We start from the raw sequence: 24,807 nt of genomic DNA, 5'->3' as shown, positions 1-24,807 counted from the left end.
AGTTAAACCAGTTTATTGTTCAGTCTTTTAAGGCTACATTCCCACAGTGAGTTTTTTTATGCAGAAAAATGATTGATTTTTCTTAACGGTGCAGAAAATGTGCAACATCAAAAAAACTCACCCAAACTGATCGCGGGAACACAGCTTAAGGGCTCACGCAGACAGCCATGGGTCTCAGTCCAATCTCGGACTGCAATGTACGGACTGGCCGTGGGTCACCAGATCCGGGCCTGACATAGGAGTACATGAAGCTGCCATGCTCCAGTCAGCAGACCCACGGCCAGTCCACTGCATTAGAGGACCAATTGTCATGAATAACTGCATGAGACCTAAGGTTACGTTCCCCTGATGAGCTTTTAATGAGTTTTTGATGTTGCAAATGTTTTACACCCATTAAAGGCTCATTCACACGTCAGTATTTGGTCAGTATTTGGTCAGTATTTTGCATCAGTGTTTGTATGCCAAAGCCTGAAATGGAACTTACCGAGAAAAAATCTAACTGAAAGACTGATGTCTGTTCTTTGTTTTGGAGACACTCCTGGTTTTGGCATACAAATACTGATGAAATACTGATCAAAAATACTGATGTGTGAAGGAGGCCTAAGTAAAATAGGGTACTTGCATTTTTTCTAAAATTTGCAAAATTTGCAGAATAAAAAACACATTAAAGATGAATTCTGGGAACAGTGGACTTGAGTTTTCATGAAATCACATGCTTAAACTGTTAGTACATGTAGACACATGGTGCAGTTGCAGAAGATTTCTCTGCATCCAAAGACGGAAGGAGAAATTACAATGCGTACATTTTTTACTGTTTTTTTGGCTTTATAGCTTTTTTTCGTTCATTTCAATAAAGGAAAAATGCTGCAAAAACGCTAAAATAATTGACATGTTGAGGATTTGGAAAAATAAAAAACAAATTGATGATTAAAATATGCCACATGACCACCAGGGATGATATTATGAAGCAACAGGATCACCAGAGATGATATTATGAAGCAACAAGATAGCAGGAATGATATTATGAATTCACAAGATCACCAAGCATTATATTATCACACCACAGGACCACCAGGGATGTTATTAAAAATCCACAGGACCACCAGGGATGATATTATAAAACCACAGGACCACAAATGATGATGGTATCAGATCACAAGATGCCAAGGATAATATTTACAAAATAAAAGTCCAGGACCCAATAGTAATCAATTTTTTTTTATGTTCAGCTTCACTGATATGTTGTTCACCCAGCAAGAAGGATCAAGGGCAACAAGGATCTCACTCCCCAAAGTCTATAGATGCCAAGCCGGTCATAGACATCGGCCAACACATTTCTCAGAACTGCAGCTAAACTATGAGTATAAATCATCATCACTTGTGATACATTTTATCATTATGTGTTTTTATCAGTTTTAATGAACTTCCTAGCCTGAAGCGGCTGGAAACGCGTCCAACCAGTGACTGAGCACCACTGGACAGTGCAATCATTAACCTTTTTGACTTAGCATCAGTAAGACGCATTTCTGGATAATGAATGTTACGCAAATTTTTTCATAATTGTTCCCCATGAAAGCTCTTGAGATTCCCTAGTAATCCACAAGATTGACAGGGCTGACCAACAGGAACGGTCAGCAGGACGGACGTCAATCATTGGAGCATCCCATTCTATAGCACTATTTCTATGCTATGGGCCGATTCATTACAGCATTTGCAGCTATTTTTTCTAGTTTTTCCAGTTTTTTTTCTTTTAAATTGCACTTATTTTCTACTTGTTTATCTGTATTTTTTTCCCCCCCGGGGCGTAATTTTTGTAATCCAGATGACTAACCTATTCATTATTTGTGACATTTGGAAAAAGTCACAATTTTTTTTTTTTTGGCACATTCCCCCCGCCCCCCCGGAGTGATTATTTCTGTAACAGAACTTTTTGTGCTGATGTTAAAGTTACATGCAACATTTTAAAGAATCCTATCATTTTTCTTTGTTCTAAAAAAAAAGTGCAGCTAAGGTAAAGGACAAAAAAAAAAGAGAAATTTTTTTTGCGCAGAAAATGCCATTTTTGATAAACTGGGAGAAAAAAAATTACAGCAATGAATAAACGATAAAGAAAGGTCACTTTAATAAAATAAAAGTGCAAGTGATGAATTGGGACCTATTTCATTGCAGACCTCAAACCCTTACTGATATATGATGCGCTGTTACAGCTTCAAGGGGACTATTAAATACATTGAAAAGTCGGAAAAAATGTTTTTAAAAATCTGAAATTTTTTTTTTTAAAAAGTATAAAAGTTCAAATCACCCCCTTTTCCTCATTAAAAATAAAGCAATTAAAAAAATAAAAATACACATGTTTGGCATCAAAGAATTCATAAAAGTCTGATCTATTAAAATATGAACTAAATTAATCTGCTCAATAAGCTGCGTAACGAGAATCGAAAACATCATATTTAGTTTCTTGGCCGCCGCAATATTGCAATAAAATGCAATAACATTGTATCTAGTCCAAAATGGAAGTGATAAAAGTGTCATGTATGCACAAATAAAAAAAATCTGTGAAATAACAAAAAAGTATAAAATAGTGCAAGCTACAAAAAAGGTGTTCAAAACGGTTCTTTATTTATTACAAGTTTATTCTTTGCATCCTGTGTGCAGACTTTTTATTTCTTGCCTGTGTGGACAGCCCAAAAATCCTCTGTATTCAGACCTGTCCCATCTACAAATAAGCAAATCTGCAAAAATACTAATTTGTAGATTCACTCATCCAGGGCATTTTTTAACCCCTGCCCAGCCCCTTATAATCTAGAAAAAAAATTTCCAAAGTGAAAAAAAAATTCAAAATTGGGTAAATCTGATTTTTTTTAGAAAAATTCAAGACAAAATCAAATTTCCTCAAATTGATTTGCTCATCTCTAGTCCCGTCCAAAAAGGGTCATTCATGATAAGCAACGTTAGATGGCTCAGGCAGCTCCTTATCCCCCTATTTATAAATGGAGGTTAAAAGGGGTTGATAAGCTGATTATTGGGATTCATGATCAGCTACATTCTGTTGGGTGTTGTTTCCCAACACTGCCTCCGCAGGCGCAAACAAGTATTACACAGTTTATGTGAAATGAGTGGGCTGCCTTTTTTATTTGCAACACAGCTTTTTGGAGCAGTTCCACTCCGAAAATTACCCCAAAAAATGAATTAAAGACACTTTATGTTCATTTTTCATATAAAACCCCTTTGGTGTTCAAAGGTTAAGTATTTTTTCTATTCAAGGGTGTGTCCACACTAAGTGCATTTGCTGAGTTTTGAAAGCAGAAACTTCACATTTTTGAGTATATATATTCTTTTTTTCAATTGACAATTTATGGTGATTGCCCCTTATGGAAATAATGAAAAAAAAATCACAGCTTAAGCGCTTGTTCAGATCAGCATCAAAAATCCGATCGCCTAAAGACTGATTTTTACGGATACACCAAGGAAACTATCTTTTGTTTTGTCTTGATAGATGTGGATGTAAAAAGTGGACACATAGATGACAATTCAGATGAAAATCATTTATTATTCTGGATGATAATTGGATGATTTTTAACAATAATTTTGATATTACCCCGAGGGCCCCATTGTCTGAAGGTGATAGATGGTGATGACCTTTTCATCGTTCACACGCTCCTCTTGTACGACCCGTTGGATGGAATGACGCCGTCCGGATAATAATTGGTGTCATTAAGATTGACATCTCATTACATTAACTTGCTCAACTTGGAGAACAACGGAAAAATTCTGAAAAAAACTGACCATTCCACAGGTCATACTGAATTGGAGCAAGAGTGAAGGAGCTCCAGAGGGGAGGTAATAATGTTCAAACAAGGTAATTAGTACAGCACTAAATAATCCTCTAATCTGGGATTTCATACTCATCCAGCCCAGATTTTGCAAGCCATTTTGTGACAAGGACATAAATAATTTTTCATTTTGGAGGTCATTAGCTTCAATTTTAGAACACCATATGGATACTGGCCATTTTTAGTCATTTGCCTTTTTTAGTGTACATGTACGATACCCAAATATGATTAATTCATGTTGACTCATTTTGGGGGGCACAACATTTTTGTATCATATTAAATAATACATTTGATTTTTAGAACAGGTTCTCACAAGGATACCCAATGTGTTTATTTCATCTAATACTTTGTAACAATTATTAAGTTGTTTCTGTGGTTTAATTTTTCATTTTATAACTTTTTTCTGATCATTTATAGCTTTATTAAAATTTTTAAATAATTTTCTCTCTGAGGAGGAGTATTCAGTAATGTAGAGACAGTTGATATGTCTAGGAGATAAACTGAGAAGAAGAGGGAACTTAAATAGGGACACTGATATTAATGTATGTAAAGTGCCGAGAATTATGATTGCACTACAGTTGAAACTAGAAGTTTCCGTACACCATATAAAAAGACAAAAGAATAGAAGAAATCCAGCTTCCCGTTCCTGGAGAAATTTCCTTTATTGGCAACATATATAAAATCCATCTTCATATCAGTATATTGTCACCACTAAAGGTGGGACAGAACAGACGCGTTTCGAGCGTAGCAGCTCTTAATCATTGCTCTACACATACTCCATTTGGCTAGTGTTATATACAAGTGGTTGCTAAATCAGGTGCAGAATGTCATTAAAGCAATGCACATTAATTAGCCAAAACCTGATACATGTTCAAGGATGTAAGGATACCAATATGGCCTGAATATAGCAGTATATTATATAAATCAGTCAATTACTTACATATAATATTTAATAATTCTACTATATATAGCAGCTAAAAGAATGGTAGACCATTCGAAATATTTAAGAGAAACCAACAGAACAGTATTCGAATTTAGGTCAATAAAGAAGTACCATATTGTAATCTAAATACAAAAATTCGGATAATAATAAGAGAAACAATATCTTTATTATAAAAGTATACCTTTATTAAAATAGGGTAACAATAGTATACAACCGTGGCCTCTGTGTACAATAAATAATAATAATTAAAATAAAGATTGAAGAAATACCAAAGACATAGTAGGCTGGCAGGTCATTAATCCCAAATATGTACATATATATATATAAATGATCCTGATACATATAAAATCTTTCTCATATAGATACATGAAAATATAAGTGGGGAATTTGTATATAAACACCCTGAGAAAACGAAAATATATCTGGTGTAAACAAAATGTCAATATCCAAAAAATTCAATAAATTGTCATCTTGATATGAAGTGCCAAGAGAACAATATAACTATTACAAATAGTTAAATAAAAAATTGTCATCTCAATATAAAGTGCCAAGTGCCAAGAGAACAATATAACTATTACAAATAGTTAAGTAAGGTGCTTTTCAAACAAACAACATATACCTTGGAACCAAAATGCCAAGTGCAATATAAATAATAATCATTAAAAGTGCCAATGTGCATATAGTTAGGGGAGATAATGAGAGAGAATGAGAAAGGTGTATACCTGAAGCACAGCCTGCCGGTCACAGAGAAACACAGCCCCGACGCGCGTTTCGGAATTGATCCTTCGTCAGGGGGCTGAAACGCGCGTCGGGGCTGTGTTTCTCTGTGACCGGCAGGCTGTGCTTCAGGTATACACCTTTCTCATTCTCTCTCATTATTTACCCTAACTATATGCACATTGGCACTTTTAATGATTATTATTTATATTGCACTTGGCATTTTGGTTCCAAGGTATATGTTGTTTGTTTGAAAAGCACCTTATTTAACTATTTGTAATAGCTATATTGTTCTCTTGGCACTTGGCACTTTATATTGAGATGACAATTTTTTATTTAACTATTTGTAATAGTTATATTGTTCTCTTGGCACTTCATATCAAGATGACAATTTTTTGAATTTTTTGGATATTGACATTTTGTTTACACCAGATATATTTTCGTTTTCTCAGGGTGTTTATATACAAATTCCCCACTTATATTTTCACGTATCTATATGAGAAAGATTTTTTATGTATCAGGATCATTTATATATATATATGTACATATTTGGGATTAATGACCTGCCAGCCTGCTATGTCTTTGGTATTTCTTCAATCTTTATTTTAATTATTATTATTTATTGTACACAGAGGCCACGGTTGTATACTATTGTTACCCTATTTTAATAAAGGTATACTTTTATAATAAAGATATTGTTTCTCTTATTATTATCCGAATTTTTGTATTTAGATTACAATATGGTACTTCTTTATTGACCTAAATTCGAATACTGTTCTGTTGGTTTCTCATGTTCAAGGATGTGCATAGCAATCCACAAATAGAAGAAAAATCATAATATAGTCCCCTTAGTAAAATAGCCCCCAACACATCCAAAAAAAAATAAAACAAATTAAATTAATGCATAAAACAATATATAAAATAATCAATAATCAAGTAACTAAAAAAAACAACAAAAAAGCATAAAAAAAATTCCTCTAAAAATTTTTTCTTTCGAAAAAAATTATTTTTCTCCTTTTTCTTTCCTCCCTCTTTGAAAAAAACTCTTTTCAAGTGTAATGATAAGTTAAATCCTGTCTTATAATCATACCTCTAGGGAATCTCGTTTTTAAATTTTAGATCGACCAGGATTCTCTGGTCATCAATTTTCTACGATGATCTCCCCCTCCTTAAAGGTTTAATTACTCTTTCAATCCCCATAATTTAAAAAATGGACAAATCACCATTATGTCGCATTGAAAAATGTCTAGATGCTGCAGAGCACTTAGTCACTTTCTTATTCGCAGCATCCGACAAATGGCGTCTAGCTCTGACTTCTAATGCATTAGAAGTGCAGCCTACATATTGTACATTACAACCTGTACATGATATCAAATATACTACGTACGTAGTGTTGCAATTAATAAAATAATTTATCTTATAATTTTTATTTGTAGCGCTAGAGCAAAAATCATTAGGCTGTGTGCACACGCTGCGGAAAAGGTGCGGATTCATCCGCGCGGATTTTGTACAATCCGCAGGTCAAAAGACCTGCGGTTTTACCTGCGGATTGCTCTGCGGTTTTGCCCTGCGGTTTTTCATCTCCTCAATGGAGGAGATGGCAAACCGCAGGAGAATCCGCAGAAAGAATTGACATGTCAATTCTTTCTGCGGATTGAAAACCGCAGATAATCTGCGCAGAAAATTCCGCACCGTCTGCATTGCGGTTTTTGATTCCCATAGGGAATCATTGTACTGTACACCGCAGCAGAAACTGCTGCGGGTCCGCAGCGGCCAAAACCGCTGCGGAACCGCAGCAAAATCTGCAGCGTGTGCACACAGCCTTAGAGGTCTGCATATAATCACAACATGTGCAAACATTATGACCACATTTATGATTGCCTTTAAAATGTAGCCACGTCTTACTAGGCTGTGCGCACACGCTGCGGATTCTGCTGCGGTTCCGCAGCGGATTTGGCCGCTGCGGGTCCGCAGCAGTTTTTGCTGCAGTGTACAGTACCATTATTCCCTATGGGAATAAAAAACCACAGTGCAGATGGGTCGGATTTTTCCGCGTGGTTTTGCTGCGGTTTTGAAACCGCAGAAAATTTTTGACATGTCAATTCATTCTGCGGATTCCGCTGCAGTTTGCCATCTCCTCCATTGTGGAGATGAAAAACCGCAGGGCAAAACCACAGAGCAATCCGCAGGTAAAACCGCAGGTCTTTTGACCTGCAGATTTACCTGCGGATTTTACAAAATCCGGGCTGCCAAATCCACACTGCAATCTGCAGCCTTAGCAATTCCTGCTTGATTAACATATAAACTAGGCGATAAAAAATTCCCCACGGTGAGGGCTCTTCGTGCTGTAAACCTCAAATTTCCTTGTAGGATATCCCTCAATTTTTCATCCTGGTATAAGACCGGTATATATTTAAGGATAAGATTTTTAATATCCCTAAACTGGGGGCTATATTGGGTAACAAATGTTATAGGATTAATATTTTTATCTTTCAAAATTATTTTTTTCTTCCAACATCTCTTTTCTATTTTTTATTTCTACAGCAGAAATAGCCCTATTGATCATCCATGAGGAATATCCTCTTGCTGATAATTTATTCCTAACTTTTTTAACCTCCTTCTTAAAAGTTTTTTTTTTTACAAGAAGTGTTTCTTTTTGTGCGAATAAATTCACCCACAGGGATGTTTTTAATTGTATTTTTTGAATGACATGATGTTGCATATAAGGTGGAATTAGTAGCCATTTCTTTCCTAAGGCTATGTTCCCACGTATGCTGAAAATTCCTGACTAAAAACCAGACTCCTTCCCAGGAAAAGTGCGCTTTTTTCCACGCGTTTTCCCGTGCGTTTTTTTCCCAGAGCATCCCCAGCCTCATAGAATATAGTTAGAAATGCAGATTTTTCCACAAAATTAATGAGCATGCTGCATTTTTTACTGCGATGCGTTTTTTTCGCGGAAAAAAGCGCATCAATATGCACAAAAAGTGCAGAATTCATTAAAATGAATGGGATGCTTCTTGTGAGAGTTCTTTAAGTGTTTTTGCCAGTGAAAGCGCTTAAAAAACGAGAAAAAACGCTTACGTGTGCACACAGCCTAAAAGGAATAATCAAAATACCATCATCTGAAAAACTAAAGGGCCAGTCACACTAAGAGATATCGCTAGCAATATCTCCATAACTAGTGACTTTATAGCGATATTGCTAGCGATATCTCTGTGTGTGATACTTACCTACGACCCGCTCCCCCGCTGGTTATCGCTGATCGCGCGAGAACGTTCAGGACCGCTTCTCGTCGTCAGCTTCCTGCGGCGCTTCCTGCTGTGAAGACGAGCGACGCGTGGAGCCGGGCGGGAGGACGCAGGATCGCCTGGTGTGACAGGTAAGTAGCGATCCCCGTCCCCAGCGATGTCGCTGGTGAGATCTGCCTGTGTGGCAGCTCACTAGCGACCACTTAGCGATGTACCAGCGATCCTGACCGCATCATATCGCTGGTCGGGATCGCTGGTACATCGCTAAGTGTGACAGTACCTTAAGGGTAATATCCAAAAAATCAGTGGAAATTTTTTTGTGTGCTCTAAGTAAATTTTAAATTCATTCCATTGTCTTTAAGGAAACCCAGAAAATCATGAGCTTCCTCATCAGATCCATCCCATATCAGTAGCAGGTCGTCAAAATAGCGACCATACCACCTGATATGGCATGATTATTTTTATTTTATTTTTCTTCTATTTGTGGATTGCTATGCACATCCTTGAACATGTATCAGGTTTTGACTAATTAATGTGCATTTCTTTAATGACATTCTGCACCTGATTTAGCAACCACTCGTATATAACACTAGCAAAATGGAGTATGTGTAGAGCAATGATTAAAAGCTGCTACGCGCGAAACGCGTCTGTTCTGTCCCACCTTCAGTGGTGACAATATGCTGATGTGAAGTGTTTTTTTTTCTATATGTTCTCCAATAATGGAAATTTCTCCAGGAACGGGAAGCTGGATTTCTTCTATTCATTTGGACATTGATCCTGCTGCACTGCAGGTTTCCGTGCTTGAGCTCCTGGATTAATAGAGGGGTGAGCTGGCTTTTTCTTTTTTTCATATAAAAAGACACATCTGCATGTTTTTCTCAATATCTGATAAGGAGAGCAAAAAATTTGGAGGGCACCACTAAGCCATCATATTGGAGGGGTTCACCTAAGGCATGTGACTAAGCAACTATGGAGACAAAGGACAAGAACATGCCTACAGAAATTGGGAACACCCATAGAGCATAAAAAAAATACTTTATTCAAAAATACCAAGCATATATGTAGAAAAAAAGCATAACAACGATTAAAAACAGAAATGATGTAATTGAGACATGCTGTCAGATAATAGCAGTACCACCCCACAGTTATTCCCACACAGCATATAGACAATACAACAAGGCTCTAAGATGAAAACAGGTAATAATATAACCTAGGAAAGAGACCAATACATGGCCAAACTTTCAAGGAGTAAATACCTGGTTAATCACAGCACCATATGTGTGCAATGACATTGACCTGATGCCTAAGAGATGAACAGCACCACATTTAAATAAGGCCTCTTTCACACATCAGTATTTTTGATCAGTATTTGTATGCCAAAACCAGGAGTGTCTCCAAAGCAAAGAACAGACATCAGTCTTTCAATTATATTTTTTTCTTGGTAAGTTCCATTCCTGGCTTTGGCATACAAACACTGATGCAAAATACTGACCAAATACTGATGTGTGAATGAGCCTTAAGATAGCAAAGAATTTAAGGTGCATGAAAAAGCTAACCAATTCCTGAGAAATATCAGAGAAAGGAAGCCAAAGACCCTGGTGAGATGGAGAATAGAACATCCCATGAAGAGCCATTTGATCTCTTAGGCATCAGGTCAATGTCATTACTCCCATCAGCCTACCTCTGCTGCTGCTAATAGCAGTGAAAGCAGGAGCAGCGGATGTGAGTATTCTTCTGCCGCTCCTGCGTTGTAGATTAATATGGTAATTAAAAAAAAAAACGGCATGGGTTCCCCCTATTTTTGATAATCAGCCAGACAAAACTCACAGCTGGAGGCTTGTTTTGTCAGGCTGGTAAACTGGTGGTGGGCTTGATGTCACCAGACAATACAAAGGTGACATCATCCCCAGAAATATGAACCCCACTTGCCACTGCTACAGGACAAGTGTGATGAGCCGGGCAAAGTGCCAGAATTGGTGCATCTAAATGATGTGCCTTTTCTGGGCAGCTGCAGTCTGCTATTTTTAGGCTGGGGGTGCCAATATCCATGGCCACTTACCAGCCTGCAGGGGTAGGCTCATGGGAGTAATAGTCCCATCAACTGCTGCCTGCTGTCTCATTATTATTTAAATGTAACTCTCATCATTCTTCCCTGCTCGTGCCGATCACCGGCAGAGCAGGGGAGAATGATGAGAGCTGTGTTGAGCACCTGGTGCCAGGGAACAGCACTTACTGTAACGCTTCTTCCCTGGCACCCGTCCCACACGTGTGCTGCAAGTATTACACACAAGGACACTGCCATCTCTGATACCATAAATATCAGGAAGTGTGAAAGGCATTATAGCGGGTTTTTATGTTTGGCTGCTGTCACACACTAAAAGACGCTTTTTATTGCAAAAAACAGTTTTTGCATCACCAAATTTTGAATTTCTTTTTGGGGGGGCATTTATACCGTTTCATGTGTAGTAAAATTGATAAAGCAGTTATATTCTTCGTGTCAGTACGATTATAGCAATACCTCATTGATACCTTTTTTATGTTTTAGCACTTTTATACAATAAAAATTAATATAAAAAATTATTATTTTTATGTCGCTTTATTGTGAGAGCTATAACTTTTTATATTTTTCTACTGATGGAGCTGTATGGGGGCTTGTTTTTTGCGGGACAAGATGACGTTTTCAGCGGTACCATGTTTATTTATATCCGTTTTTTTGATTGCGTGTTATTCCACTTTTTGTTTGGCGGTATGACAATAAAGCAGTTTTTTTGCCTTTTTTTATGTTGTTCCCTAAAGGGGTTAACTGGTGGGACAGTTTTATAGGTTGGGTCGTGACTGACGCGGCGATACCAAATATGTGTACTTTTATTGTTTAGATTTTTTTTTAATTTAGTGATAGAAAATATCATTTTTTTTTATTTTTTCTAAAATATTTTTACAATTATTTAAATGTATTTTTTTTTTTTTTACTTTTTTGACTTTTTTTTTAATTTGTCCCACTATGGGACAATCATTTTTTGCATGCTGATCACTTCTATAGCATACAGATAAAGCAGCATCTGCATGCTATAAAAGCTGTCAGCTCTGCACTTGCTGCACTGACACTGAGAGACTTCCTGATCATGCACTGTGCATGACAGGCAGTTTCTTAGCTCATAACGACATCGGGTTACCATGACAGCGATCGAGACACCGCGTCACGCTGTGGTGTCTCCGATCCAAAAGCAGAGAGGCTGTCAGTCCTCTCTCTGATCCCGGAATGCTGCGATCATGTTCACATGCAATCATCTTCACCTGCCGGGTGTCAGCCGTGTGCGTGGTGATCGCGATGACGTACTATACCATCAATGGTCAAATTGTGCCAGGTCACATGGATGGTATAGTACATCAGATGGCAGAGAAGGATTAAACTATTCTGGACTGCCCATATGATGGTGTCATGTGTTTGGTAACATCTGAGTTTATTAGAGACACACCTGTGGATGTATTTTAATGCACACCTGAAACACACTGTTCTTTGTGTAGCATCATGGGAAAGTCTCAAGAAATGAGCCAGGATATCAGGAAGAGAATTGTGGACTTGCATAAGTCTGGCTCATCTTTGGGTACAATTTCAAGACACCTCTAGGTGCTGTGTTCCTCTGTAAAAACAATTATACGCAAGTACAAATAAGATGGGAATGTCCAGCCATCATACCGCTCAGGAAGTAGGCGGGTTCTGTGTCCCAGAGATGAACGTGATTTGGTCACACATGTGCATATCAACTCAAGGAAAAAAGCAAAAGACCTGAATATGATGGCGGAAGCTGGTAGGATTGTGTAATTATCCACAGTGAAACGAGTACTGTATCAACATGGGCTGAAAAGCCACTCTGCCAGGAAGAAGCCATTACTCCAAAAGAAACAAATGCACACCGGAACAAAGACATTAATTTTTGAAAACCTGCCCTGTGGTCTGATGAAACTAATATTGAACTTTTTGGACATAATGACCTTCGGTACATTTGGAGGAACAAAGGAGAAGCTTGGAAGCCTAAGAACACCATCTTAACAGTGAAACACAGTGGAGGCAGCATCATGTTGTGGGGTTGTTTTGCTGCAGGAGTGACTGGTAAACTTCACAAAGTAGATGGCATCATGAGAACAGAAGATTAGGTGGCAATACTGAAGCAACATCTCAAGACATCAGCCAGGAAGTTGAAGCTTGGGCGGAAATGTCTCTTCCAAATGGACAATGACCTGAAGCATACTGCCAAAATGATAACAAAGTGGCTTAAAGATAACAAATTCAATGTTTTTAAGTGGTCATCACAAAGCCCTGATCTCAATCCTATTGAAAATCTATGGGCAAAGCTGAGAAGGCAAGTACAAGCAAGGTGACCTACAAACCTGGTTCAGTTACACCAGTTTTGTCAAGAGGAATGGGCCCAAATTCCAAGCAACTATTGTGAAAAGCTTGTGGAAGGATATCCTTCCTAAACGCGTGACTCAAGTCATTCAGTTTACCAGCAATGGTACCAAATACTAATGAAATGTATGTAAACGTTTGATTTTGCAGAAAGTAATAAAAATGTCTTAAAACATTCTCTCTCTCTCTCTCTCTCTCTCTCTCTCTCTCTCTCTCTCTCTCTCTCTCTCTCTCTCTCTCTCTCTCTCTCTCTCTCTCTCTCTCTCTCTTCTGGCATTTTGCAAATATTAATAATTATGGTAATCTTAACTGTCCTAACACGGGAAAGGTTTATTCTGATTTCATGTGTGACATTGAGAAAAATATGAAATGTGTCTTTAAATATAGTGCATGGAAACTTCCAGTTTCAACTGTATAAAAGAAAGCATAATAAAAACATCAAGAACTTTAAAAGTCTTGGAAGTTATCTATTAAAATAAGCACAAAGTAATGTAGAAAGCAGAGGACAGGTCTAGGAAGAAGAGCACAGAATAATAGAGAAGGCAGCGGACAGGTCTAGGAAGAAGAGCACAGAGTAATATAGAAGGCAGAGGACAGGTCTAGGAGAAAGGGCACAGAGTAATGTAGAAGGCAGCGGACAGGTCTAGGAGGACGAGAGAGTAATGTAGAAGGCAGTGGATAGGTCTAGGAGGAGGAGCACAGAGTAATGTAAAAGGTAGGGAACAGGTCTAGGAGAACGGGCACAGAGTTATTTAGAAGGCGGAGGAGCAGAGAGTAATGTAGAAGGTAGGGGACAGGTCTAGGAGAAGGGGTACAGAGTAATGTAGAATGCAGAGGACAGGTCTAAAGGCCCCATCTCACATAGCGAGATCGCTCATGCGTCACCGATTTTGTGACGCAACAGCGATCTTGCCAGCGATCTCTCTACATGTGACACATAGCAGCGACCGACCCGCCCGCTGGATATCACTGAGTGACCTCGTTGGCAACGCAGAACTCAGGGACGCAGGCTGGAATCGTTCAGAATAGCTGCTGTGTGACAACGCACAAGCGATCCTTACCATGACGCATCTTTGTAATGTAGAAGGCAGATGACAGGACTAGGAGGAGGATCACAAAGTAAAGTAGAAGGAACATGACAGCTCTAAGAGGAGAAGCACAGAGTAAAGTAGGAATAAGAGGAAAGGTCTAGAAGGAGCAGCACAGTAATGTAGAAGGTAGAGGACAGAGTTAAGAGGAGGAGAACAGAGTAATGGTCAAGGAGGAGGAGCAAAGAGTAATGTAGAAAGAACATGCCAGGTCTAGAAGGAGGAACACAGAGCAAAGCAGAGGGCAGGTCTAGGAGGAGGATCACAGAGTAATGTAGAAGGAAAAGGACATGTCCAGGAGGAGGAGCACAGAGTAATGTAGAAGTCAAAGGACAGTAATGTAGAAGGAACATGGCGATCTACAAGGAGGCACACAGAATAATGTAGAAGGCAGAAAACAGGTCTAAGAGGAGGATCACAAAGTAATGTAGAATGCAGAGGACAGGTCAAGGAGGAAAAGCTCAGGATAATGCAGATGGCAGAGGACAGGCCTAGGAGGAGGAGCACAGTAATGTGAAAGGCGGAATGGTTTAGCAGGAGGAGCACAGAGATCTAGAAGGCAGAGGACAGGTCTAGAGAAAGGAGTACAGAATAAAGTAGAAGGCAGAGGACAGGTCTAGGAAGAGGAGCATAGACTAATGTAGGAATAGGAGGGCAGATCTAGAAGTACAAAACGCGAGCAAAAGCTCCAAAAAATGCGACAAGAAAAAGGTCCAAATTATATATAATAAAATATAAATTTATTATTGTCAATAGATTAATACATAACGACAGATGACAAGGAGGGGAGAGGGGGACAATGAATTGTGTCACATCCAAAACACATGGGTAAAACAAAAAGGTGCTGGATCTGGAAAACCTAGCTGGCTATATTGCTAATAAAGCATAATGATGGATATAAATCTGCCTTAACCTCAGGATAACACAGTAATCAATGCAGGACGCTCACTCCATGTAGTAAACAAGATAATTAAGTGGCCAAAAGTGAGCGCCATAATATGAATGAAGTAAACTTAGTATACATGAGGGGCGACTGCCAGCAGTAGCCAGTGTCCAAGCACCACCCCGACGCACGTTTTGGAGGGTCCAGTCCATCATCAGGGGGCGTGACAGGTGAGGAACTAAGCACCGAATAAATACCGGTAAAACCGGAAGTGGCCACGCCGTCTGACGGGAAGTGACACATCCGCTGTCCCAGCAACCACCATGACGAGCGGCGTCGGCGTCATGCAACAGAGGAACACCATGGCAACAACTGAAGCATGAAGACGCCGAGAGCCGCGCGGCAGTGAGGGAGCGGGAAGCGCATGCGCCACGTCAGCGGAGCAGCCACAAAGGAGGATCAGGGGGAAGAATGTCAATGGCAACCTAGTAGGGGAATAACACACATAGATACATGTACATTACAGTAGTAAAGTTATAGAAAGAGTCACATGATTACATGTGCATTAGTTAATAAGAGTATATGAAAGAGGTCACAGAGCAAAGAAATCATATAACAAACATGCCATCAAAGTAATAAATATGGGTTATAAAAAAACGAAGAAAACTCTCCACGTGTCATAAATAAATTTGCATACAATGTAGATATGTAGTAGAGATCATGTGTATATCCCAAAAATCAACCATATGACACTATATCCCACACAAAAATTGAAGGGGAAAACAAGAATGACAATGACAGTTGATTTAATAACATCGATCATATGATATCATTGAGTAATAATTTATACAGTTAAAAAGATTATAATTGCATATTGCATGTTGAAAGGGCAACCAAAGGATGGTAAGCCGATAAATTATTCAGAAAGGGGGAATGGAAACCGCATCCAATTCAAGTAATAGGGGTCCACCAGGCAACCGGCACATAAACAGCGATATCAAAGTGCAAAAACAATAATAAAAGAAAATTAAAAACAATTAATAAAAATACACCATTGGTTATGGAAGATGGCACAAGGATGCAGCAAACACAGAATAATGTACAAGGCAGAAGACAGGTCTAAGAGGAGGATCACAAAGTAATGTAGAATGCAGAGGACAGGTCAAGGAGGAAGAGCTCAGGATAATGCAGATGGCAGAGGACAGGCCTAAGAGGAGGAGCACAGTAATGTGAAAGGCGGAATGGTTTAGCAGGAGGAGCACAGAGATCTAGAAGGCCGAGGACAGGTCTAGAGAAAGAAGTAGACCTTTCTAAGTCTTGGCCGATATTGATGGCAGATCCTATTCTGTCTAAAATTTTACCAAATCAACCACTTATTACCTATCGCACAGCCAGGAATTTGCGTGAACAATTAGTGCATAATCACTATGCCCCTGCTCCTCAGTCCCACTTTCTTAGCCACATTGCCCCTTGGCGTGGATGTGTTCGCTGTTGCCACTGCGTGGCCTGTGCGAATATTAAACGTAGTACTTCATTCACGGATTCTTCGGGATCACATGAGTTTAAAATACGTAAATTTATAACTTGTACCACCAAGAATGTGATCTATTTCGCTACCTGCCCATACTCCCTGATATATGTTGGACTGACCACCAGACAACTTAAGGTCCATATCAGGGAGCATGTGCTATACAGGCCGCTGTGGGACACGAGGATGCATCCACTCTTAAGACTTTTCCCCGCCATTTTAAATTGCACCACCATTGTGATGCTGGTGGTTTGAGGATCAGGGGTATTGATATATTAGAGGTAGGTATTCGTGGAGGTAAGGTCTCGCAACGCCTCGCGCAAATGGAGACCCATTGGATTTGGAGGTTAAACACGGTCCACCCGAATGGGCTAAATGAGAGCCTTAGCTTTGCTCCCTTTCTGTGATTGCCTTGTTTGCTGCATCCTTGTGCCATTTTCCATAACCAATGGTGTATTTTTATTAATTGTTTTTAATTTTCTTTTATTTTAGTTTTTGCACTTTGATATCGCTGTTTATGTGCCGGTTGCCTGGTGGACCCCTATTACTTGAATTGGATGCGGTTTCCATTCCCCCTTTCTGAATAATTTATCGGCTTGCCATCCTTGGTTGCCCTTGGAACATGCAATATGCAATTATAATCTTTGTAACTGTATAAATTATTACTGAATGATATCATATGATCAATGTTATTAAATCAACTGTCATTGTCATATTCTTGTTTTCCCCTTCAATTTTTGTGTGGGACATAGTGTCATATGGTTGATTTTTGGGATGTACACATGATCTCTACTACATATCTACATTGTATGCAAATTTATTTATGATACGCAGAGAGTTTTCTTCGTTTTTTTATAACCCATATTTATTACTTTGATGGCATGTTTGTTATATGATTGCTTTGCTCTGTGACCTATTTCATATACTCTTATTAACTAATGTACTTGTAATCATGTGACTCTTTCTATAACTTTACTAATTAATGTATATGTATCTATGTGTGTTATTCCCCTACTATGTTGCTATTGACATTCTTCCCCCTCATCCTCCTTTGTGGCTGCATCGCTGACGAGGCGCATGCGCGTCCCGCTCCCTCACTGCCGCGCGGCTCTCGGTGTCTTCATGCTTCCGTTGTTGCCATGGTGTTCCTCTGTTGCATGACACCGACGCCGCTCATCATGGTGGTTGCTGGGACAGCGGATGCGTCACTTCCGGTCAGATGGCGCGGCCACTTCCGGTTTTACTGGTAATTATTCAGCGCTTAGTTCCTCACCTGTCACGCCCCCTGATGAAGGAGTGACCCTCCGAAACGCGCGTTGAGGTGGTGCTTGGGCACTGGCTACCGCTGGCAGTCACCCCTCAGGTATACTAAGTTTACTTCATTCATATCATGGCGCTCACTTTTGGCCACTTAAATATCTTGTTTACTACATGGAGTGATCGCCCTGCATTGATTACTGTCTGTTATCCTGAGGTTAAGGCAGATTTATATCCACCATTATGCTTTTATTAGCAATATAGCCAGCTAGGTTTTCCAGATCCAGCACCTTTTTGTTTTACCCATGTGTTTTGGATGTGACACAATTCATTGTCCCCCTCTCCCCTCCTTGTCATCTGTCGTTATGTATTAATCTATTGACAATAATACATTTATATTTTATTATATATCATTTGGACCTTTTTTCTTGTCGCATTTTTTGGAGCTTTTGCTCGCGCTTTGTTCTATGGTTGCGATAAGTTCTTATTTATCCATGTGTCTTCAATTTACTCTGAGGTATCAGGTTGAATTTGCTATTTGTTGATGCTTGTCATGAGCAAAACACTAATTCAGATCTAGAAGTAGAAGCATAAAGTAATATAGAAAGAGGAGCACAGTAATGTAGAAGGAAGAGAACAGGTCTAAGAGGAGGAGCACAGAATAGTGTAAAAGGAACAAGATAGGTCTAGGAGGAGGATAGGTCTAGAAGGAGGAGCACAGAGTAATATAGATGGCAGAGGATGGGTCTAGGAGGACGATCACAGAGTAATGTAGAAGGCAGAGTACAAGTCTAGGATGAGCAGCACATAGTAATGTAGAAGGCAGAGTAAAGGTCTAGGAAGAGGAGCACAGAGAAATGTAGAAGGCAGATGATCGGTTTAGGAGGACGATCACAGAGTAATGTAGAAGGCAGAGTACAAGTCTAGGATGAGCAGCACATAGTAATGTAGAAGGCAGAGTAAAGGTCTAGGAAGAGGAGCACAGAGTAATGTAGAAGACAGAGTACAGGTCTAGGAGGAGGAGCACAGAGTAATGTAGAAGGCAGAGGACAGGTCTAAAAAGAGGACAGGTGTAGGAGTAGAAGCAAAGTAATGTAGAAGGAGGAGCAGCACAGTAATACAGAAGAAAGAGAAAAGGTCTAGGAGGAGCACAGAGTAATTTAGAAGGCAGATGACAGGTCTAGGAGGAGCAGCACAAAGTAATGTAAAATGCAGAGGACAGGTCTAAGAGGAGGATCAAAGAGTAATGTAGAAGGAACATGTCAGGCATAGGGCGAGGAGCACAGAATAATGTAGAAGGCAGAGGACAGGTCTAAAAGTAGGTGCACAGAGTAATGAAGAAGGCAGAGGACAGGTCTAGGAAGTGGAGCATAGAGTAACGTAGAAAGCAAAGGAAAGGTCTTGGAGGGGGAGCATAGAATACAGTAGAAGGAAGAGGACAAGTCTAGAAAGAGGACAGGTGTAGGAGTAGAAACACAAAGTAATATAGAAGGAGGAGCACAGTAATGTAGAAGACAGAGGACAGGTCTAGGAGGAGGAGCACAGAGTAATGTAGAAGACAGAGGACAGGTCTAGGAGGAGGAGCACAGAGTAATGTAGAAGGCAGAGGACAGGTCTAGGAGGAGGAGCACAGTAAGATAGAAGACAGAGGACAGGTCTAGGAGGAGGAGCACAGAGTAATGTAGAAGACAGAGGACAGGTCTAGGAGGAGGAGCACAGAGTAATGTAGAAGACAGAGGACAGGTCTAGGAGGAGGAGCACAGTAAGATAGAAGACAGAGGACAGGTCTTGGAGGAGGAGCACAGAGTAATGTAGAAGACAGAGGACAGGTCTAGGAGGAGGAGCACAGAGTAATGTAGAAGACAGAGGACAGGTCTAGGAGGAGGAGCACAGTAAGATAGAAGACAGAGGACAGGTCTTGGAGGAGGAGCACAGAGTAATGTAGAAGACAGAGGACAGGTCTAGGAGGAGGAGCACAGAGTAATGTAGAAGACAGAGGACAGGTCTAGGAGGAGGAGCACAGAGTAATATAGAAGACAGAGGACAGGTCTAGGAGGAGGAGCACAGAGTAATGTAGAAGGCAGAGGACAGGTCTAGGAGGAGGAGCACAGAGTAATGTAGAAGGCAGAGGACAGGTCTAGGAGGAGGAGCACAGAGTAATGTAGAAGGAACATGACAAGTCTGGGAGTAGGAGCACAGTAATGTAGAAAGCACAGAAATGATCCAGAATAAAAAGCACAAAGTAATGTGGTGAAGGTTTGCCAGAATGCAGATCATTAGTGAATGTGATTGTGGCAGATTACTGGCTGTTTATTTGAGAGGAAAATTTTATCGTCTGAGTGAGATAAGATTGTAGAATGAAGCTCAATACTTCTTTGTTAGGTTTATGAAGTTGGAGAATTGTTAGGAGAAGGAGCACAAATGTAATGATACACAGCTCAGCAGACAGTATCACACAGGATAGGATTAGATACACGGCTCAGCAGACAGTATCACACAGGATAGGATTAGATACATAGCTCAGCAGACAGTATCACACAGGATAGGATTAGATACACAGCTCAGCAGACAGTATCATACAGGATAGTATTAGATACATGGCTCAGCAGTCAGTATCACACAGGAGAGAATTAGATACAAGGCTCGGCAGACAGTATCACACAGGATAGGTTTAGGTATACAGCTCAGCAGACAGTATCATACAGGATAGGATTAGATACACTGTTCAGCAGTCAATATTACACAGGATAGGACTAGATACACAGCTCAGCAGTCAGTATCACACAGGATAGGATTAGATACAGAGCTCAGCATACAGTATCACACAGGATAGGATTAGATACACAGTTCAGCAGACAGTATCACACAGGATAGGATTAGATACACGGCTCAGCAGACAGTATTACACAGAATAGGATTAGATACACAGCTCAGCTGTCAGTATCACACAGGATAGGATTAGATTCAGAGCTCAGCAGACAGTATCACACAGGATAGGATTAGATACACTGCTCAGGAGACAGTATCACACAGGATAGGATTAAATACATGGCACAGCAGACAGTATCACACAGAAGAGGATTAGATACATGACTCAGCAGACAGTATCACACAGGATAGGATTAGACACATGGCTCAGTAGTCAGTATCACACAGGATGGGATTAGATACACTGCTCAGCACATAGTATGAGACAGAAGAGAATTAGATAGACAGCTCTTCAGACAGTATCATATATGATGAGATTAGATACACTGCTCAGCAAACAATATTACACAGGATAGGATTAGATGCACAACTCAGAAAACAGTATCACACAGGATAGGATTAGAAACACAGCTCAGCAGACAGTATCACACAGGATAGGATTAGATACATGGCTCAGCAGTCAGTATCAAAAAGGAGAGAATTAGATACAAGGCTCGGCAGACAGTATCACACAGGATAGGTTTAGGTATACAGCTCAGCAGACAGTATCATACAGGATAGGATTAGATACACTGCTCAGCAGTCAATATTACACAGGATAGGACTAGATACACAGCTCAGCAGTCAGTATCACACAGGATAGGATTAGATACAGAGCTCAGCATACAGTATCACACAGGATAGGATTAGATACACTGCTCAGCAGTCAATATTACACAGGATAGGATTAGATACACAGTTCAGCAGACAGTATCACACAGGATAGGATTAGATACACGGCTCAGCAGACGGTATTACACAGAATAGGATTAGATACACAGCTCAGCTGTCAGTATCACACAGGATAGGATTAGATACAGAGCTCAGCAGACAGTATCACACAGGATAGGATTAGATACACTGCTCAGGAGACAGTATCACACAGGATAGGATTAAATACATGGCACAGCAGACAGTATCACACAGAAGAGGATTAGATACATGACTCAGCAGACAGTATCACACAGGATAGGATTAGACACATGGCTCAGTAGTCAGTATCACACAGGATGGGATTAGATACACTGCTCAGCAAACAATATTACACAGGATAGGATTAGATGCACAACTCAGAAAACAGTATCACACAGGATAGGATTAGATACGCAGCTCAGCAGACAGCATAAAACAGTATATGATTAGATACACATCTCAGCAGACAGTATCACACAGGATAAGATTAAATGCATGGCACAGCAGACAGTATCACACAGGAGAGGATTAGATACACAGTTCAGCAGACAGTATCACACAGAAGAGGATTAGATACACTGCTCAGCAGTCAGTATCACACAGGATAGGATTAGATACACAGCTCTTCAGACAGTACCATACAGGATGGGATTAGATACCTGGCTCAGCAGTCAGTCTCACAAAGGATAGGATTAGATACATGGCTCAGCAGACAGTATCACACTGGATAGGATTAGATACATGGCTCAGCAGACATCAGGACTAGTACCCAGTGTGACAGCTGAGTATGTGTAGCTGACACTTGTAATGATTGACTGCGGAGGAGGATGATGTCTGCTCCGTCCTAGAAGATAAACATGATGTCACGGTCCAGTTCTTGGATCCATGTCAGAGTCTGGGTTCCCTCATGAAAACCTTTATTTTCAGGCTTCTGGGGGCTTGATATGGGTTTTTGCCCCCGGTGGCCACAAGTGTCATTACATCTGAAACTTTCTTTAGTTTACCTTTTGCCCCCAGTGGTCATTGGGGTTATAGCAGCTTTCGGCCCCTGATCATTTCACCATTCCCTTTTCCTATATAGGGTCACATGGTTTATGAGCAGGTGTTGGTAATAGCAGCATTTTCCTTTTGGAGGCAAACCACAGTGAAGTGAGCAGCGGGCTCTGAGGTGAAGAGCCACAGCTGAAACTGGTGTGAACTCTGACTGCCCGGTGTCCGCAGCAGAGTTAGATGGTGAAGGTGGCAGCTGGCTCTTAGGTGTTTGAGCCACTGCGAAAAGTTTATCCGGTGATTCACTCTGCTGCCTGATGACTGCAGCAGAGCAAGATAAGTGTTTTGGTGTGTTTCCCTTTTTCGTTTGGGTGTTGTGCAGTACACTTTATTCCCTGTCTCACCTCCTGGGGAGGGGGTTGGTGGTTTAGCTCAGGGCTAAACAGGAGATAGGGACAGGTCGAGGACTTGGGCCTCTCTACCTTCAAGTGTACCCCCAAGTTAAGGAAAGTGAGGGCACCCCCTGCCTGAGGGGCAGTTTAGGGGCCCAGGTTCCGTGTATCCTGCATTTTTCCCTACTGCCCTGTGACACATGAGGCTCATGCACTTCTGTAGCTTTTATGAGCAGTTTTCATGGCTGGTCCCACCCCGTAAGAACCACTGTAAACATATGACCCAGTGGTGGTTCCTTGTGCTTGTAGAGCATACTGGGCCATGAGCCAAATCTCTAAAAGCGGCAGCAGCTTCTGAGAAAGAGCTTTGTGTTGACTCAGAGATTGTGCACTGTTATCTCAGAAGAGGGTGTGAGAAACATAAAGGATTTATTCAAGAATGAAGAACCGAGACGGCTACAACCAATGGCCGCCAGAAGAATGAGGCAAGGGGCAAAGAAACATACACATAGAACATGTATAACATGTAAAACACTGGAAATGGGGAATGGTTACATCTCTTCATCTGCTGTATTTATAAATACACAGCAGTCTGCAATACTGCAACATTGTATCCAGCACATGATCACCTCAGCCAGGGAGGTACGATGTCCGGCATCCAGCACTTTGTGACTCACATAACATTTTGTTACCATCATTGCAGATCAAGCTGGGCCTAATGAAGCACTTTTGTAATGGGAATAGATAAGAATCCAAAAGCATCAAGTATCGCATTGATAAAAGTCCAAGGTTGAGTAAAGCAAAGATAAAGGAGGAAGGCGTCTTCTCCGGACCTCAGATTCGTAAGCTTCTTCATGATGAGGAGTTTTTACATACAAAGGACAAAGAAAAGTCTGCATGGGTCATATTCACATTAGTGGGAACTCAGGAGCAGATAACTATGAAGAGTTGGTGGAAAATCTCCTGAAAACAAATAAGAATTTTGGCTGTAACATTTCCCTAAAGATTTATTTCTTACATTCACATCTAGACTTATTCCACCAAACTGCGAAGCGACGTGCACTGAGAGAGATTTCACCAAGATACTGCTGCTATGGAGTAAAGAGATCAAGGAGAATGGCATCCATCGATGATCGCAGATTACTGTGGACGATTGTAAGAGATGATCCGATGCCGGAGGACAAGAGACAAGAAAAAGTCATCACTGAATGCGAAGCAAATGTTGTAGAGCAATTTCTGTAACTGATCATAATAAATAGTGATTAGACGTTTTACTTACTGGACTTGTCATTGTCACTAAGTTTCCTCTAAATAGAGATCAAAAAATTGTCCTCAAAATATTCTGTATCTTTGTATTTCTAAAATAATAATATTTCAAAGTGCTGAAACTTTTATGCATTAATTATCTGTAGCAGGAATAAGAAAACTCTGATATCATAGAAGCAAAAGATGACAAAATATTGTCAGATTAGAATTCAGGAGTTGAAAATCTTTAAAAATCTGTACTACAGTGAAACAGATACAAGTGCTTCTAACAAAATTAGAACATCACCAAAAAGTTTATTTATTTCAGTTCTTCAATACAAAAAGAGAAACGAATATATTATATAGAGTCATTACAGAGTGATCTATTTCACATGTTTATTTCCTTTAATGTTGATGATTATGGCTTACAGCCAATGAAAACCCAAAAGTCATTATCTCAGTAAATTAGAATAATTGACAAAAACCACCTGGAAAGGCATCCTAAGCATTTAAAAAGGTCCCTTAGTCTGTTTCAATAGCTCCACAATCATGAAGAAGACTGCTGACTTGACAGATGTCCAGAAGGCAGTCATTGACACACTCCACAAGGAGGGT

At 40.1% G+C, this 24,807-nt stretch overlaps 1 long non-coding RNA gene across 1 annotated transcript; it reads left to right on the top strand.

Moving 5' to 3' along the window:
* Positions 1-22,678: 22,678 nt before the first annotated feature.
* Positions 22,679-24,221, top strand: LOC141085219 (uncharacterized). Its single transcript, XR_012231231.1, has 2 exons — positions 22,679-22,903; positions 23,651-24,221. It is a non-coding gene; the product is annotated as an uncharacterized lncRNA (long non-coding RNA).
* The last annotated feature ends 586 nt before the right edge of the window (positions 24,222-24,807 follow it).

The sequence above is a fragment of the Dendrobates tinctorius genome, unplaced genomic scaffold, assembly GCF_039654945.1.
Source record: "Dendrobates tinctorius isolate UK_male_01 unplaced genomic scaffold, ASM3965494v1 ptg000028l, whole genome shotgun sequence".
NCBI lineage: Eukaryota > Metazoa > Chordata > Amphibia > Anura > Dendrobatidae > Dendrobates > Dendrobates tinctorius.
Note: the sequence above shows the minus strand (reverse complement) of the source record. Positions and strands in the feature narration are given on the sequence as shown.